General features: G+C 34.3%; 1 protein-coding gene across 1 annotated transcript in view; it reads right to left on the reverse strand.

The window, feature by feature from the left end:
- Nucleotides 1-16,743, reverse strand: part of LOC143232478 (muscleblind-like protein 1) — a 167,844-nt gene that overhangs the window by 135,632 nt on the left and 15,469 nt on the right. Inside the window, exon 2 of the mRNA XM_076468009.1 lies at nucleotides 2,951-3,030. The gene's annotated coding sequence lies outside the window, so the exon portion shown is untranslated. The remainder of the gene's footprint in view (nucleotides 1-2,950; nucleotides 3,031-16,743) is intronic.

Here is a 16,743-nt window from a genome sequence, read left to right on the forward strand (position 1 = left end):
TATGGTAATGCCCCACTAATCCCTGTTGACAACTGAATGAACCAGGGTGAGAAAACTTATCATCTTTTAGAATTTCCATATACTCGTATCAAGGGTATATCATATGGGTTCTACTTAAACAAACATACTGATCAAATTTAGAGTCAGAAATAACTGTCTAGGTAATTAGTGCAGCGTTTTCACTATATAGAAAGAAGCTAGCATGTGGTACAAGTTTATGAAGAAGAAATCAAATTAATAGCACTCCAGAAATAAGCGTTGATAAAAACAGTGTTTAACACTAGGAATTAAGCTTGGTTGTCATGTCACGGTCCGTCAAAGCATATAGAATTGTCAGTAGAGAAGATACTTCGTATGAAAATTTTACGTGATACAAATTAATGCAGCTTTTAAATGCTCCACAACACTGATAAGTACACCCTAGATCATGATACTGACACAGGTAAATTTGAAAATAGGAAAGTAAGAAACAGGACACCTAAACTTAGTGATACTGATGTTAAGTATCTTCGTTTTGCAGCTCTCAGGACAGAATAAAGACTGTCACTAATCTCAAGCATGATTTTAACGACCATGTACCAAATGACAGAAAAGTGTCCAGATCTACAGTATTAAAAAGACTCGATAACATTTAGTCGAATAGTATTTAAAACAAAACCTTCACTTTGACTCCAAATATTAATAAAAGGTCAGCATTTGCTAAAAAGTACAAAACCAAACTGTTGATGATTGGAAAAGAGTGTTATTGTTGGATGAGTCTAAGTTTGAAATATTTGGTTCAAAGCATAAGTTGTATGTCCGGCGGAAGAAAAGTGAAAGAAACGTACCTCAATGCATAGCACCCACCATAAAGTATGTTTGAGACAGTGTGATGGTTTGGAAGTGTTTTCTGTTGAGACAACAGATGTTTGTAAAATAGCTGGAATAATGGACCAACGCAAGTACCATCAGATATTGACCCATCATGGTATATACACTCAGTGGTAAAGAATTATACTACCAAGAAGATAATGACCCCAAACACTCATCCAACCTAAGCAAAATTTACTTCGTCTGTGCATCGAAAGTTTGGTGTTTGAATAGAGTCTCAGCTTTCATCGTTACACCTTTCCTTTAGTTAACTTTAAACTACAACATTTATGACTATTTTACAATAGAGTAACATTTTATGACTGGAAATTCTGTTTCTATTTGTTTTGCCAGTGAGGAAACCAGTAACGAAGAGATTTTATTCTTCATGTAAAGTCGAGACAGCTTAATCTGCTATATGATCGGAATTCAGGATAATCAGACACCTAAGAAAGTGACGAAGTAACTCAACCAACCTAAGAAAAAATACTTAGTTAAGAAAGAATCATTCAAATGATGCAATGATCTACAAAGAGCCTCGATTTCAATCCAATCGAGCATATTTGGGACTCGATAGATCAAATATTTGACAAATAAAGAGTTATTTCCAAAGAAACTTTATGAGAATGTATTAAAGACATTTGGAGTAAAATCCTAAAGGACACTTTAATTAAATATGTTGCAACATTGTCTGAAAGACCGTCTGCAGGTATTAAAGCAAAAGGGGAAACATAACATATTAACTCTTTGCGTAACCCAAGCACTTCCACTGAATCTCTGTTGTACTAAATATAAAGATTAACAAAGTTTGACGTTTCGCCTGTGATTTACCTTCCATCGTTCTTTGAAAGTAGCCTGAAATCTAATTGTTGGCTTTGTTTCTCTAGAATTAAGCAAAAAGCTACAAAATGGGCTATCTGTGCTTTGCCCGCTGCGGGTATCGAAACCCGGTTTTTAGCGGTGTGGGTCCGCAGACATAACGCTGTGCCACTGGGAGGCATTTTGACTTTGTCTTCACACTTTTGCATGGAACTGTATTTTAAGCATATTGCAAGGTTTTAAAAGTTTTAATACCTCCTCTAAAATCATTAAGTTTTCCGATTATCATTTAATTGTCAGTCGATCAAGCGATGCGACCTCGTCCATCCCTGTCTTATTTGGTTCTTTGTTTAGTTCATTACCCAGCCATACTTAGCCATTTTATTTAACGACACATTTTATTCCTTATGCTTATTAGGGCCCGGCATGGCCAAGTGTGTCAAGGCGTGAGACTCATAATCTGAGGGTCGCGGGTTCGCATACCCGTCGCGCCAAACATACTCGCCCTTTCAGCCGTGGGGGCGTTATAATGTGACGGTCAATCCCACTATTCGTTGGTAAAAGAGTAGCTCAAGAGTTGGCGGTGGGTGGTGATGACTAGCTGCCTTCCCTCTAGTCTTACACTGCTAAATTAGGGACGGCTAGCACAGATAGCCCTAGAGTAGCTTTGTGCGAAATTCAAAAACAAACAAACGCCTTATACTTATTTGTTTACTTTCTTTATAAGAAAGTGCTCCACCTAGAAAATGTGGGTTTCTAGGTTATTGAGTGCATTATAAAGCTTTAGAAATGTTGCGTATAAAATCAATAAAATAGGTACTCAAAGATGTTTTTCTCTATAAAACAACGATAGAAATATTGTTACCTCTAGAACTAGGTAAGCGCAGTTTTTGTATATTTGTCGGTTTTCGGCCTTGGGACATTCTTGAAAGCTGTAAATCGGTATATATGGAATGGAGATTTGGTTTGGTTTGTTTTGAATTTCGCGCAAAGCTACACTAGGGCTATCTGCGCTAGCCGTCCCTAATTTAACAGTGTAAGACCAGAGAGAAGGCAGCTAGTCATCACCACCCACCACCAACTCTTAGGCTACTCTCTTACCAATGAATAATGGGACTGACCGTAACATTATAACGCCCCCACGGCTGAAAGGAGTAGGATGTTTGGTGCGACTGGGATTCGAAACCGCGACTCTCAGATTACGAGTCGAGTGCCCTAATCACCTGGCTATACCGGGCCCAGAAACGGAGATATAACGACTATGCCAAGTAATTCTTCATACTTAACTTGTGATGACATACAGAGAAGAAAATCCAGATGACTTTTGTATTCCTTTAATACAGGCATCCGTACCATCCCAATCTTGAGAAAAAAACAATAACATTAAAAACACAACATTCATTATATCATTGAACATTTTATCACAGTGTATGATGACAAAATAATAATGTTTACATAAAACAACAGGCCCAATTTTAGATTTAAATTTATCAGTAAAAGGAGGTAATTCGGAATTTTGTTAAAAGATTTTTCAAACATCAGTTTATGCTTAAAGAACTGCAAGGACATAGAATATGTAATCTAGTTTATCGATAAAGAAAATGACACAGTAATGTTGAGGTGCGTGTTCTACTAATTATTACATTATAAAAGAAAGTATTGCAGTAAACTGGCCAATATTTTATATAGCATTTAAAGTCCATTATATTTAAAGTCATTATTTAAAAAAAAATATATAATTTAAACACAAAAACTGACAGAATTTGGCTTGTGCTGTCGTTGTTTATTTTCAATGAATTATACCTATTAAAGACAAGCCACAGTAGAAATGTCGCCCAATCCATTGTTATAATACTTCTAGATAAATGTTAAAGGTTACTGACTCCAAAGTTGACCAAATGCTTTTCAATTTGTTATTAAACCATCTAAATGAGGAAAGAATGATTTAACACGTGGCAAATGATAAAATAAAAAGGAACGTCCTATTAGAATAGATGCCACAAGTTTTAAGAAGTTTTGTGATAACATTTTTACGAGTGTGTACTATAGGTTTCTAGAACATTTGTTGTCTAAGCTAGGCTTAACGTGTATGGCACAAACGGAGCTTGTCTAAGACAAATTATAATAGATAGATACACATATAATTTTGAGATATATATTTTTTTTAAATTCAGTAGTTTCAAAAGTACGAATTTGTTTGTAAATTTGCTTAACGACATGAAAAGTTTAGTTTACAGTTTAAAGGATTAAAGATTTACAAAATGGCAAACAACTGTTAATAATTTCCATTGATCTGCTTGTCATGTATGAACATTATTTACAGGATAAGAAATGTTATACATATAAAAATTCATTGTACTTGCCAAAATAAATTGTAGGGGATGGTATCATTGTGCTTTGCTTACATTATAAATTGTAGGGAATGGTATCATTGTGCTTTGCTTACATTATAAATTGTAGGGGATGGTATCATTGTGCTTTGCTTACATTATAAATTGTAGGGGATGGTATCATTGTGTTTTGTAGGGGATGGTATCATTGTGCTTTGCTTACATTATAAATTGTAGGGGATGGTATCATTGTGCTTTGTAGGGGACGGTATCATTGTGCTTTGTAAGGGATGGTATCATTGTGCTTTGCTTACATTATAAACTACTCCATCTTCCCAACCTATATTTCTAATTTATTTAAATTTTAAAATGTTGAGTATCTGTTCTTGGGTTTAGTTTAAAATATGACATTTGCCACTGACTACCCTGTAAACACAATTCTAGGGCCTGTCAGCTATTTAGTTATTGGCAATATAAACCGTATTTGTCTCTTTATAAAGGATAACAAATTATCATCGATTGTGCAGCTATTTCGCAGGGCCCTGTAAAGGTCGTAGGGTCGAATACCCGTCCTACCGAACAGGTTTGTCTTGTGGGTTGTAATGTCATGATCAATCCCACTACTCGTTAGTAAAGGAGTTGGTGGTGGGTGATGATGACTTGTTGCTTCCCTTCTAGTCTTTTACCACTAAATTAGGGACAGCTATCTTTTCGCGAAATTTAAAACAAACTAAATCCGTTTCATAATTTTCGAAAAATACTACTCAGGCGCAATAACTGGTATTTTTGAAGATATGTGACATTATTATGTTTTCTATTTTAATAATCTGACACACAGACGCTTATCTGTATCCTTAACGGAAACAAAAAATCGATGCTTTTGAATAATTTTATTATATTTTACGGTGAAAATATACAAGAAAAATGCAGTATTTGTGTCTTTATTAATCCGTAGGAACAAGTTTCAAAAATTATTTTTTGATTACATTTGTAGATATACTGACGAGTTGTAAACAGAAACTGTTAACATTGGTATTATAATCGAGAGTATTTGCCACCAGTTTATTTTTTAATGCAACCCATCATTATATTTCGTGGCACACCGATATGTCCCTGGACTTACAAAGCTAGAAATCTTGTTTCGATATTCGCGGTGGGCAAAACACAGATAGCCCACTGTGTAGCTTTATACTTAACTACAAACAAACCATTATATTTTTATTTCAAAATTAGAATTAAAATATATTTATCATGATAATTTTGCCTTCCGTATCTTTCGAGAGCTTTGTTGTGCTATCACTATAAGACACTAACTATTTTCTAAACTTTAATAATGTATAAACTAATTACAATAACCTATGATTACGATTATTCATCAAAGTTATATTCCAAACATTTTCTCACTTAAATAACGGATATGATATTACATAAAAGAACAGCTACATTTGCTTGAAATTGAAACTGGAATTTTTAACGTGAACAGTCCAGGGGTTTAGTGTAGCCACTTGGTAATACCCGCAGACAAAGGGCTTTTTTGCCCAGTTTAGAGCTCAATAACCACCACCTTTGGAATAAATACAGCTCGAAACACGGAGCGTATTCAGGAGATGTATTACGCAAACTTTGGACTTTTCTGTCCTCAGCCGAGTACGCTAACCGATAGACTTTGCGTTTGAAAATAGTACTAGTTGCATCAACCTAAGAGACTTACATTGTAGTCACTGTTGTTTATCCAGAACTTTTAAATGGAAGCAACTCACAAAGTAAAGCTTTTTACAGGAAAGGATGTTCTTAATATTTTACATAGTTAACGTGTGGAACAGAGTAGCAAGCCATGTGAAACTGTATAACTGTTGTTCTGAGATAAAGGGAAAAGGGCCCGGCATGACCAAGCGTGTTAAGGCGTTCGATTTGTAATCCGAGGGTCGCGGGTTCGAATCCTGGTCGTACCAAACATGCTCGCCCTTTCAACCGTGGGGGTGTTACTAGTGACGGTCAATCCCACTATTCATTTGTAAAAGAGTAGCCCAAGATTTGGCGGTGGGTGGTGATGACTAGCTGCCTTCCCTCTAGTCTTACACTGTTAAATTAGGGACGGCTAGCGCAGATAGCCCTCGAATAGCTTTGCGCGAAATTCAAAACAAACAAACGAACAAACAATAAAAGGAAAATATGTTATGTTTTATTAATTTATTAGTTGATTTAAAATTGTGGAAAACTTTGATTAAATAAAGTGGGCTCGTTGTCTTTGTGTTTAATGAAGTATAAAACATACCCATTTAAATAATTACTTGAAAGGGGAAGAATGAAAAGGGTACAAATATTGTTTACAGAAGTACATACTATATCATGAGAAAACAAGGACGGTGGACAGGGCGAAAACATTTTTATTTACTGATTTCATTTTTTCGAAATACACACATTTCTTTATCAGGGACTCTGAAAACATTGTACGAGTATCGTTTGGATAGATGAGGCAAAATCGGAACGATGTTTGTAAGCGTAATGGCATTAAAAAAAATCAAACATAATATATGAAGTAACACAGAGCACAAAACGAAAATAGTAATTTTATTACGAACTGAAAATAAGATAAAGTGGAAATAATATTTTGTTATACTAATTGTTTATTTGTTTTTTAATTTCGCGCAAAGCTACATGAGGGCTATCTGCGCTAGTCGTCCCTAATTTAACAGTGTAAGAAGTGTTTAAAAATAGCATTTCAGATCCATTCTAGTCTCCTACACCCCACTGTCAGAAAAATCTTTCTTTCATTATTAGAATTCTTCAGCTGGGCTGCAATATAAGAAATGACAGTTTATTTGGCGCGCTATTTATACGTGCAGTACAAATATTAAGTTCTAGTTTTGAATGCCTAAAAATGGCAAGGTATCATAAATTATCGACTTATAGAAGAACAAAAGTACAGAGAAATTCCATCATGCAAAGTGTCTACAGTGTTAAAAACCCAAGGTTGTTTAAAATTATAATGTCTCTAGTCACGCATCTACAAGATAAGTCATTTCTGCAAAAGCGAACCTGACCGTCGTGAGTTGTATTGTTCGTTTGCTTGTTTTTGAATTTCGCGCAAAGCTACACGAGAGCTATCTGCGCTAGCCGTTCCTAATTTAACAGTGTAATACTAGAGGGAAGGCAGCTTGTCATCACCACCCACCGACAACTCTTGAGCTACTCTTTTACAAACGAATAGTGGGATTCACCGTAACATTATAACGCCCCCACGGCTGAAAGGGCGAGCATGTTTGGTACTACGGGGATTCGAACACGTGACCCTTAAATTATGAATCGAACGTCTCAACCCACCTGGCCATGCTGGGCCTCGAGAGTTGTACAAAGCAACACTTAGTGATTATGATATTATTTTGAGTTAGAACTTCTAGTGGAAGAGAAGATGGCCTTTTTATTGTCTTTCACGACAGTAAAAGAATATGTAGGTATGTTACCAAACTGTTCGGCTTCTGATTGAAAGATTAACTGTACTGGCTGTTGCGATGGAGAAATAAACGTTCATACAGGGCATAGACGAAGAGAAACTCTATCTTACGCCTGCAGGGACAAGAACGAATAAAAACAATATAAAGAAAAAAATAAATTCTGGTTTACTTCCAAATTCAGACAAAAATGTTAAAGTGTGGTATTTTGAAATCCAAGGTTGGACATGTCACACACTATTCCAAATAGCATATATAGGGAAAAGGACTCTTAACTCATACCAGTTTGGAAAAGTATTTGTATCATTCCTTGAAACAAGCTCGCTCTTCTCTCCCGGGAGTGGGTAAAGATACCGGTCCAAAGTGTTACGCGTGGTAAGCAAACTTTGTCTGAGTAAAAGGATTAACAGATGTTTACAACCTTTCGACACTCGGAAAAAAAGAAAAGAAAAATCATATTAATTGGAAACTGCAGTTAAGTAGCAGAATGGGTTACATGATTATTCCTGGCTGAAAAATTTTCCATACTAGTTAAGGAGTGGTGAAATTCATAACTATTTCAATAATTATATTAAATTGTGCTAATCACTTAGTGCAAACTACAAACATAAAGATTCTTGCTGGCATTTGAAGTTCAATAACATTTTTTTTTAAATAATGGTGTTCTTTAACTTAAAAGGTAGTACTTATTCAGTAAATCAAACACTGAAGAGTTATGTAGAGCCTATGTACATCTTAATGCAGATAGAAGTAAGTAAAGTTTTTAAGCTCATAACTTTGTATTCTTTGCCAGCTTTATGGTATATTCAGTAAAATGTTTTTTCTTTGATGAAGGTGATGTATTTGTTAACTTTGTTACTGGTAATGTATAAAATTATAGCCGAACAGCATGTACCCAAACTACATTTTAGATTTTGATCTTTCTAGGCGTTTTGTAGATAACGAGATACCACCTAAAATTTATCTCTTTTTTTTCTTTTAGAAATGGTGATTTAGAGTCCTTTTCGACATGGAATATTCATACTCTCAGATCATAAACAGATTTTGAGATTGAGGATTTACAAATTCCTAGACATGGGTAGCTCTTGTTATTGGTATTGGAAAATAAAGGAATATGCATTAGTTTGGAATACGAGGACCATTAGAGAAAGGCCAACAACACATCATACTCTAGCTGTGGTAAAAAAGTGCAGTGTTTTGTAACATGTGAGACTCCATGAATACAAACGTCAATAACAAAAGCCATCCACTTGTTCCAAACACTTGTAAACAACACAGTTAAGAAGAATCTCTGTCTGGAAACGAAAATGAAAAAAGGTATGGGTTCACCAAATTAAGGCTTCGAGTTCTACATACTATTCAGCCATTGCATACCTTAAACAGTTGGAAAATGAAACAAGTATAATAGTAGTCCATTCAAAAACATACTAGTTAAACCACCAGATGCAATGCCTATGAAGATCTGTGAAATCACACTGTTGACTTGAGCGCTCGTACACTGAATGAAAAGCTTGCAAGGAGGAGTGGTGTACTTTGAATATAACAACCTAATGATGGAGCCTTTCACTATTGATAATATATTCGGTAGTCAGATAGAACGTGACCGAACGTGTCAGCTCGTACTGTAACGACGTGGTGAGGCTCTAAAATAACTTTAGAATAAATAATTAAACATTCTGTATTCTTATTGATTTTATAGTATGGTTGTTTTTCTTTTATAACGATCTTCACTGTAGATCGTTAGATGATTTTTTCTAAGTTATACTTTTTAAAAGCATGCATTAGATGGTTCAGTGGTAAGCTTCATGATTTATTTGGGGTTTTATCCTTGTAGTACGCACGATGCAGATAACCCTTTGTGCAGCTTTGATTTTAAACAAAGAAATAAACAATTCAGGAGAGACATTTTAATATATATTCACTTGTTGTTATTTTATTGTATTAATCGATATAATACATTAATAGACGTCTTTGATTTTTTCTTGATTCATAAAGATAATATTGAATACATAAATTACATTATGTTAACTGAGAAAAATATGTCACAGGGAACCTGGCCTTTATTTGAAGGTCACAGAGCTTACGTTTTATCTTTGGCATTATTTTGTGGGTCAAATTAAGATAAAGAACAAAACAAATACATACATTTTGAGTTTTTTTAAGACACATTTCAGTTCTTCATAATTTAAGTTCTCTGAAAATGTTACAATTGCTAGTCTACAAAATACAAACCATATATAGTTTTACTCAAGAAATTAACTGCAGTACTATTATTATATTAACTTTGAGTATTTAAATTAAGATATATTAACAGATGGCCTCAGGGGTGAAATAAGTAGATGTCATTAATTGTCCCGTGTTATTATAAACGTAGTTACAAGTTGTTGTTTTTTTTGTATAACAAAAGGATTTTCTCAAAAGTGAAAAGATTCTTTCATTAACACACCAAGATATTAAATAAACATTATGAACCTCAGTGTTACAAATTTTTTAGATTACCACACTTGTTTATTTATTATTGTTTAATTCATTGAAGCTAACAAAACTGTTATTAAATAGTTTTCCGTTTGATGAAACATTCGCCAGATTGCTGAATATTAATAATTTTTTTATCACTGTATATTAATAGTAAAAACGTTAATTTTACAAATATCATTGTTAAGTTAGTAACGCGGCCCGGCATAGCCAAGCGTGTTAAGGCGTGTGACTCGTAATCTGAGGGTTGCGGGTTCGCATCCCCTTCGCGCCAAACATGCTCGCCCTTTCAGCCGTGGGGGCGTTATAATGTGACGGTCAATCCCACTATTCGTTGGTAAAAGAGTAGCCCAAGAGTTGGCGGTGGGTGGTGATGACTAGCTGCCTTCCCTCTAGTCTTACACTGCTAAATTAGGGACGGTTAGCACAGATAACCCTCGAGTAGCTTTGTGCGAAATTCAAAAACAAGCAAACAAACAAACAGATCAAGATAATCTCAGATGATTTGGTGAACAAGAGCATAAAGATTTTCTCCGGAAGATTAAAAAAAAAGAAAGAAAAAAAGAAGTAATTTCCGAAACCGTCATTTAGTGTGATAAATTTAAACTGTTTAATATGACAAAAATTATGCAATAAATTAGGATTATTTGTTGTTAAGGGAAGCGATTAAAGAAGACAGTTGTCGTAGCTTCGTACACTTTTAACGACAGATATTTGACATAATGCCTGACTGAGCGTTATCCATCACCTAAAAAAACATTATTTTGATTATTTTTGGTTGAAAAGAATTATGAGGTTCTATTAATAAGATCGCTAGTCCGTGTAAAGGAAATTAATTCAGTTCATTTGTACGGAAATTAAACAATTAGAAGTTGAATCGGACTAGAAAAAATTCTGATTTTCATTCTTTTTCTTTTAATAGTAAAATAATTGCAGCAAGAAGGTTAAAGACAAAAGCGCTTTACCAGTTGTCCTTGACGTCTTTGGAAATGTGTTCATCCTATGAGTCTAAAATTCAAGGTGAAAAACATATTTATATTGTGTTATAGTTTTAATAGCTTCTAAAAAACGTAGAATTTCGTCTCTTTGTAAAGTTCGTATATAATGTTCCAGTGACGTGTGGTGAATGTCGTAAACGTTTCGCATTTGCCTCAAGATCGATGATTATGTTTTATGTTCTACTTCATTCGGAAACTAACTTGTAGATGAACTACTTAAAACAAAGTGGAGTCGTATATAGCTAATAAAAAACTAACTAAACGTAGCCTTGTTGTTATTTAATGCATTGGGCGTTAACCTTTACGTTATTTTTCTTTTGTTTTTATTAGAGTAACAAAAGACTATTTCAGACCAAGCCTGTTAATAATTTTATGTTCAGCGTCCATTGAATGTCATGTATTGATAATAATCACTGTATCTAGAGTCCGGAATTGTTTAATGGAACAACCGGTTTGGCTTCATACAATCTGAGATTGATATCGTAACAACTGATTTAAACTTGCCACGATACAGACTCTGGATATGAACTTTATATTTTTATTTTCCCTTTTAGCAGTTGATATGTATTTAATATTTACTACAGCACAAATATACATATTTGTTCCACTTTTAAGTTTAAGCGTTTCCATTACCCCAAATTGTTCCATTATTTATAACAATTGTGTTAAAAATGAAGACTAAAAACAAGCAAAAACTGACAGCCCCACTATAGAAGATGCCATATATTGTAGGTTTTAATCAGACATAACTGTCGTAGTCGTATGTCATTATTTTTTTAGTGTTTGAAATTTCATGGAACATGATTTCGTTCTTCCTCGATGTAGATAAAGAAATGGATAGATAGATATGTATTGTTGTTCTTGAATCTTTGAAGTTTCAACTTGTGCTATTCTGCGAAAATGTTCTGTGTAATCTTACACAAAACTTATTCTAGTCATATGCCACATAAGTTTCAATAATGATGAACATATTTAGTACTGTCTTAAGGTATGAGCCAATTGGGCTGTAGCCTAGGATCCTCCATCCAAAATATGATTAATTCAAGTGATGCACTAAACCCCCCACAGTACCCCCTTGCTGCAATCCTTTCTGCATCAAAATATTTTGTGTGTAATATTTTCGAACTGTTGGAGCGTATTGGTTTTGCTTTACCAGTTCGGGCATGTATTGTGTAACAGCTGTATGAAAACAAAAGAATAGCAGTTGCACTGATAATTCTTATATTATTCCCTGTAAAAGAAATCTGCGGGTTGGTGGTTTTCACTGTTTTATGCGGCCAATTGTTGCTCCTGTAGCCTAACACAAGTCTGTGACAAGTCTTTAAATATTATATTACTGTGTTGGACATTGATTCCACACTGTTTTTGCAACAAGAGATTAGCAACTGTGTGAAAATTCAGTTCGTAAAGGAGATCCGATGCAACTTTAAACCATCTATCTACAACAATTACATCATGTACTTGTATCAGTTGTAAATGTTTTCAATATCATTTTGAAATAGGAAATGTGTAATTGCTACAAAATGATCTCGTCTTAAGCAAGGAATGAGCTGAGAACCAATACAATCTAAACGACAGTGATTGCAATCATCATTGATTTGACAAACGGCCACTGCTTGACATCTTGTAGTTTTCCTCTGGAATGTAAAGAAACTGAGTACACTATATTAAAACTATTTAATCTTATTGCATTATTACAGTCCATGTGTCTCCTTTTCTATCTGGTGATCGTACATATTGATAGTAGCCCTGCAGCACAGTTTTCGTTGCAAAAGTCTGTTATAAGATGGCCACATTCAAAGCATACCATCCTCACCACAAACTTTTCTTAGTCCATTTAATATACAAGAATGACAATTTCATCAGAATATTTGCAGAGAAACCAATAGGCACGACGTCTGGCGACTTGACTGTGACGTGTTTCCATGGAATAGAATAAACCTCTGTTTTTTCTTGAGTAGCAGAGAGTATTAGATGATTGAACGGGAGATATGGCTGGAAGATTTATCTTGACAAACTAATACAGTTCTGGTCACGTTTCCGTCTGGAATACTTCTTGATTACGTTGTATACTGTTGCTTATAGCAGAGATTCTCAACTTTTTTGTACCACAAGACCCACTTAGTTATTTGGCACGATAGTAAAAGCTCACATATACAGTTGATGACTCTTTAATTTAGAGCAATGACATATGTCCTGGCCAGCAGCAGCCAATAACTGCGTGTATCTTAGCCTACTATTCGAGAACCATTGGTCTGGGACATGTGAACAGTTTATATCACTGATATTCGTGTTTGTGGATTCTGACCTGTTACAAGGTGCTGCGTTTTAATTTTCATATGGGTTGAGACTTATCACATATTTCTTTCTGGGTAATATCAATACTCCGATGTCGTATGTATTCCTTCGTTTCTCAATGTCATTAAGTACAAAGGTATTCCTGTCTTGGAAATTCTCAGATTCTAACACATATTTCTGGGCTTCTACATACTCCTCTCAAAAGTAACATTTCCGTAAGATACGCCAAACAATGCAAGCAACTAGTTGAGATATATATACTGTTACATTGCGAATTAATATCAGCTATACTTGTTAGGCATCTTGCTAATTTGTATGTTCAAAATCCTTTTAGTATAACGCACTCAACCCTCTGTGTAGTTGGCAATATTCTGTGTAGCCACATACTGCCATCTAAAACTAAAATGGACCTAATTCTTCCATGTCATTGCAGAATTCAAATTACAGCACTGTGGTAGTGCTTCACTGATCCCTGTTGACAACCGAATGAGTCAGAGTGAGAATACTTATCATTTTTTAGAATTCCCACATACTTGTACCAAGGGTATGTCATAAGGGTTCTGCTAGAAAGAAGCTAAAATAATGGTACTAGCATGTGCTAAAAGAAACATTTAATAGCATGTCACAAATAAATCTTGATAAAGACAGTAGTTAACACTATATATAAAGTTCTATTGTCATGCCAAGACCAAAAAGTGTAGAGAATTGTCAGTAGAGTATAGACTTCGTACAAAAGCTTTACTTGATGCTGGTTGGACTCTCCAACGAATTGCTGCAGTCTTAAAATGCTTCCCAAACACAGTCAAGTACAACCTGGATCGTGAGACCAAAATAGGTAAATTTGAAAGAAGAAAAGGAAGAGGCAAAATACCTGAACTCAATGATACTGATGTTAAGTATTTTGGTTTATTCAGCTTTTGGAATGAATGGTAGACTGTGATTGATCTCAAACACGAGATAAACGACCATGTACCAAATGACAGAAAAGTGTTCAGATCTAAACTATCAAGAATACTCATTGACAATTGAATATTTGGTCGAATAGTATTTAAAATAAAACATTTACTTCGATCTCCAAATATTGTCAAGGTACTAACATTAAATAAAAAGTACAAAAATTAATCTGTTGATGATTACAAAACGGTATTGTGTATGAATGAGTCCAAGTTTGAAATATTTGGTTCAAAGATTAGTTGTACGTCCAGTAGAAAAAAGGTAAAAGATATTTACTTCAATGCATAGCACCTATCATGAAGTACTGGGGAGACAGTGTGATGGTAGTTTTGTTTTTTTTTCTGCTGAGGTAGCAGGAGTTATTTGCAAAATATATGAAATAATGAACCAGCACAAGTACCATCAGCTATTGATCCATCATGGTATGTTCAGTGGTTTGCATCTTTTTGGTACAGAATTGTACTACCAAGAAGATAATGACAAAAATCACTCATCCAACCTATGCAGAAATTAGAAATTACTTAGCTAAGAACAAAGCTGCTGGAGTCATTCAAATAATGAAATGTTCCCTAAAAAGTCCCAATCTCAATCCAATTGAGGGTATCTGGGATTTAACAGATAAAAAACTTCACAAATCAAAAGCTACTTCCAAATAAACTTTATGGGAGTGTATTAGAGACATTTGGAGTAAAATCCTAAGGGACACTTTGATTAAATATCTTGCCTAAATGTCTGCAGTTATTAAAGTAAAAAGGGACACACAAAATATGAACTGTTTGCTGAAATGAACACTTCCACTAAATTTCTGTTGCACTAAATATGAAAATTAATGAAATATTGCTGTTTCTCCTGTTATTTACATGTCATTGTTCTTTTAAAGTAGCTTGAAGTCTAATTTTGACTTCGCACAGTACTATACTAATGAAAATAACAGATGCACCGTATCTTCAAATAATATGCTATAGGACAGCAACTACAGTTAATCTCAAGTTCCAAGGTATCAGCATCCAGAACAAATATTTTGTCCCTGTTTGTGTATTACTTAAATGTTGTAATCTTTGAGTAGTTTATCCATTCGTATTACAGAACGATCATGAATGGGTTAAGTAATGTTCCTACATATACGTAAAACCACGCACATATATATTTACTTCTAAACGTATCTTGCTATATACATATACCACCATCACACACTCTAGTCGCCTATAACGTACTGTCTCTGGTCTCCACGCAATTTACTTTTACGTTACTTGCATCCTAGGAGCAATCAGGTATCACAGCATAAGTTATTACTGGCAGAATTCAGTTAAACTAAGAGTCTTCAGCTATAAATCTTATCAGCCAGAATCAATATTTGTTCTCTTGCTGCAGTATATCAATATATCATACATTCACAAGAAGCTACAGAGTTCCTTCACTGCTTGTAGAAATATCGTATGTGAAACTCTGTTTAATAGCCAAGAAAATAAGATTTGCGTTTTTTTCAGTACCATTAATCTTACAATCAGCAGATTGTTCTTAATTTTCTATAAGTAATCAGTTCCAGCCATACTGATTAGAGTGATAGTGGCAACAGCTCAACCGACTGTCAGAGCTGTTATTCACCTCCCTATGAAGTTCCTTATAAGTAACTAGATACATACTTTCAACAGTTTTGTTTTCATTGGGTGAATTGATGTGATATCAGATAATATGTTTATCTTTTACTGATTCGAGAGTCTTTTTACTCAAACATTTTGCGGTAATTACATCTCAAATGGATATTTCAAACCTAAACAGCTTCATATGTTATATGTTGTGAGTAAAACATCACACACTAAAACACCATAGGTCATTAGTTCGAGCCACTAGTCTGGAACTGAGTGTTTTGCACTCGTTCGGATCTCAAATATTTAAACTGACTCAGTCAAGCCAGGTTCCTAAGGAATCACGATGATTTAGAAGAAATCAGCGGCAGGTGTATAATCTTTGTTCTAATAATAATTTCATAATTTTAATTATTTACATGTTCTAAACTTAAAACTCATGCGTTTTTCTGAATTATTTTTATGCTTCGATTCGTGTGTTTGCATCAATTTTGACAATAAAAAATGTGTTACAAACCTAAATTTTAATATTTTTATGCAAGTCTAATTTCAAAGCAGTTCTGCATTTTTGGTAAGGTTCATTTTTTATATTAAATAAGCACTTTTTAACAAATAATCTCAAAATTACATGAATGAAATTGTAACAAATAAACAAATAAAGAATTTCTTGAAGTTTAAATATATACATATACTACTGATGTTAAAACTTTACAATGTCTTTATGTACACACTTCTTACCACCGTGAAGAGAGGGGTTAACACAGAGAGGCTCACATTAAACACTGCATTGAAAAAGGTTTCTGGCGGGAAACAGTAATCCCAAAATCAGGAGTTCTATTCCTCATGGTAAACACAGTATGTAGCCCAATGTCATTTTTCTCTTAAAACGAACACGAAATCGCAGAAAAATATTACAGAATAGTAAATAACAACAAGTTACCAATTTTGTTGTACAGTACAAAGGTTACAGTAGTTCAAATTA

The sequence above is a fragment of the Tachypleus tridentatus genome, chromosome 11, assembly GCF_004210375.1.
Source record: "Tachypleus tridentatus isolate NWPU-2018 chromosome 11, ASM421037v1, whole genome shotgun sequence".
Taxonomy (NCBI): domain Eukaryota; kingdom Metazoa; phylum Arthropoda; class Merostomata; order Xiphosura; family Limulidae; genus Tachypleus; species Tachypleus tridentatus.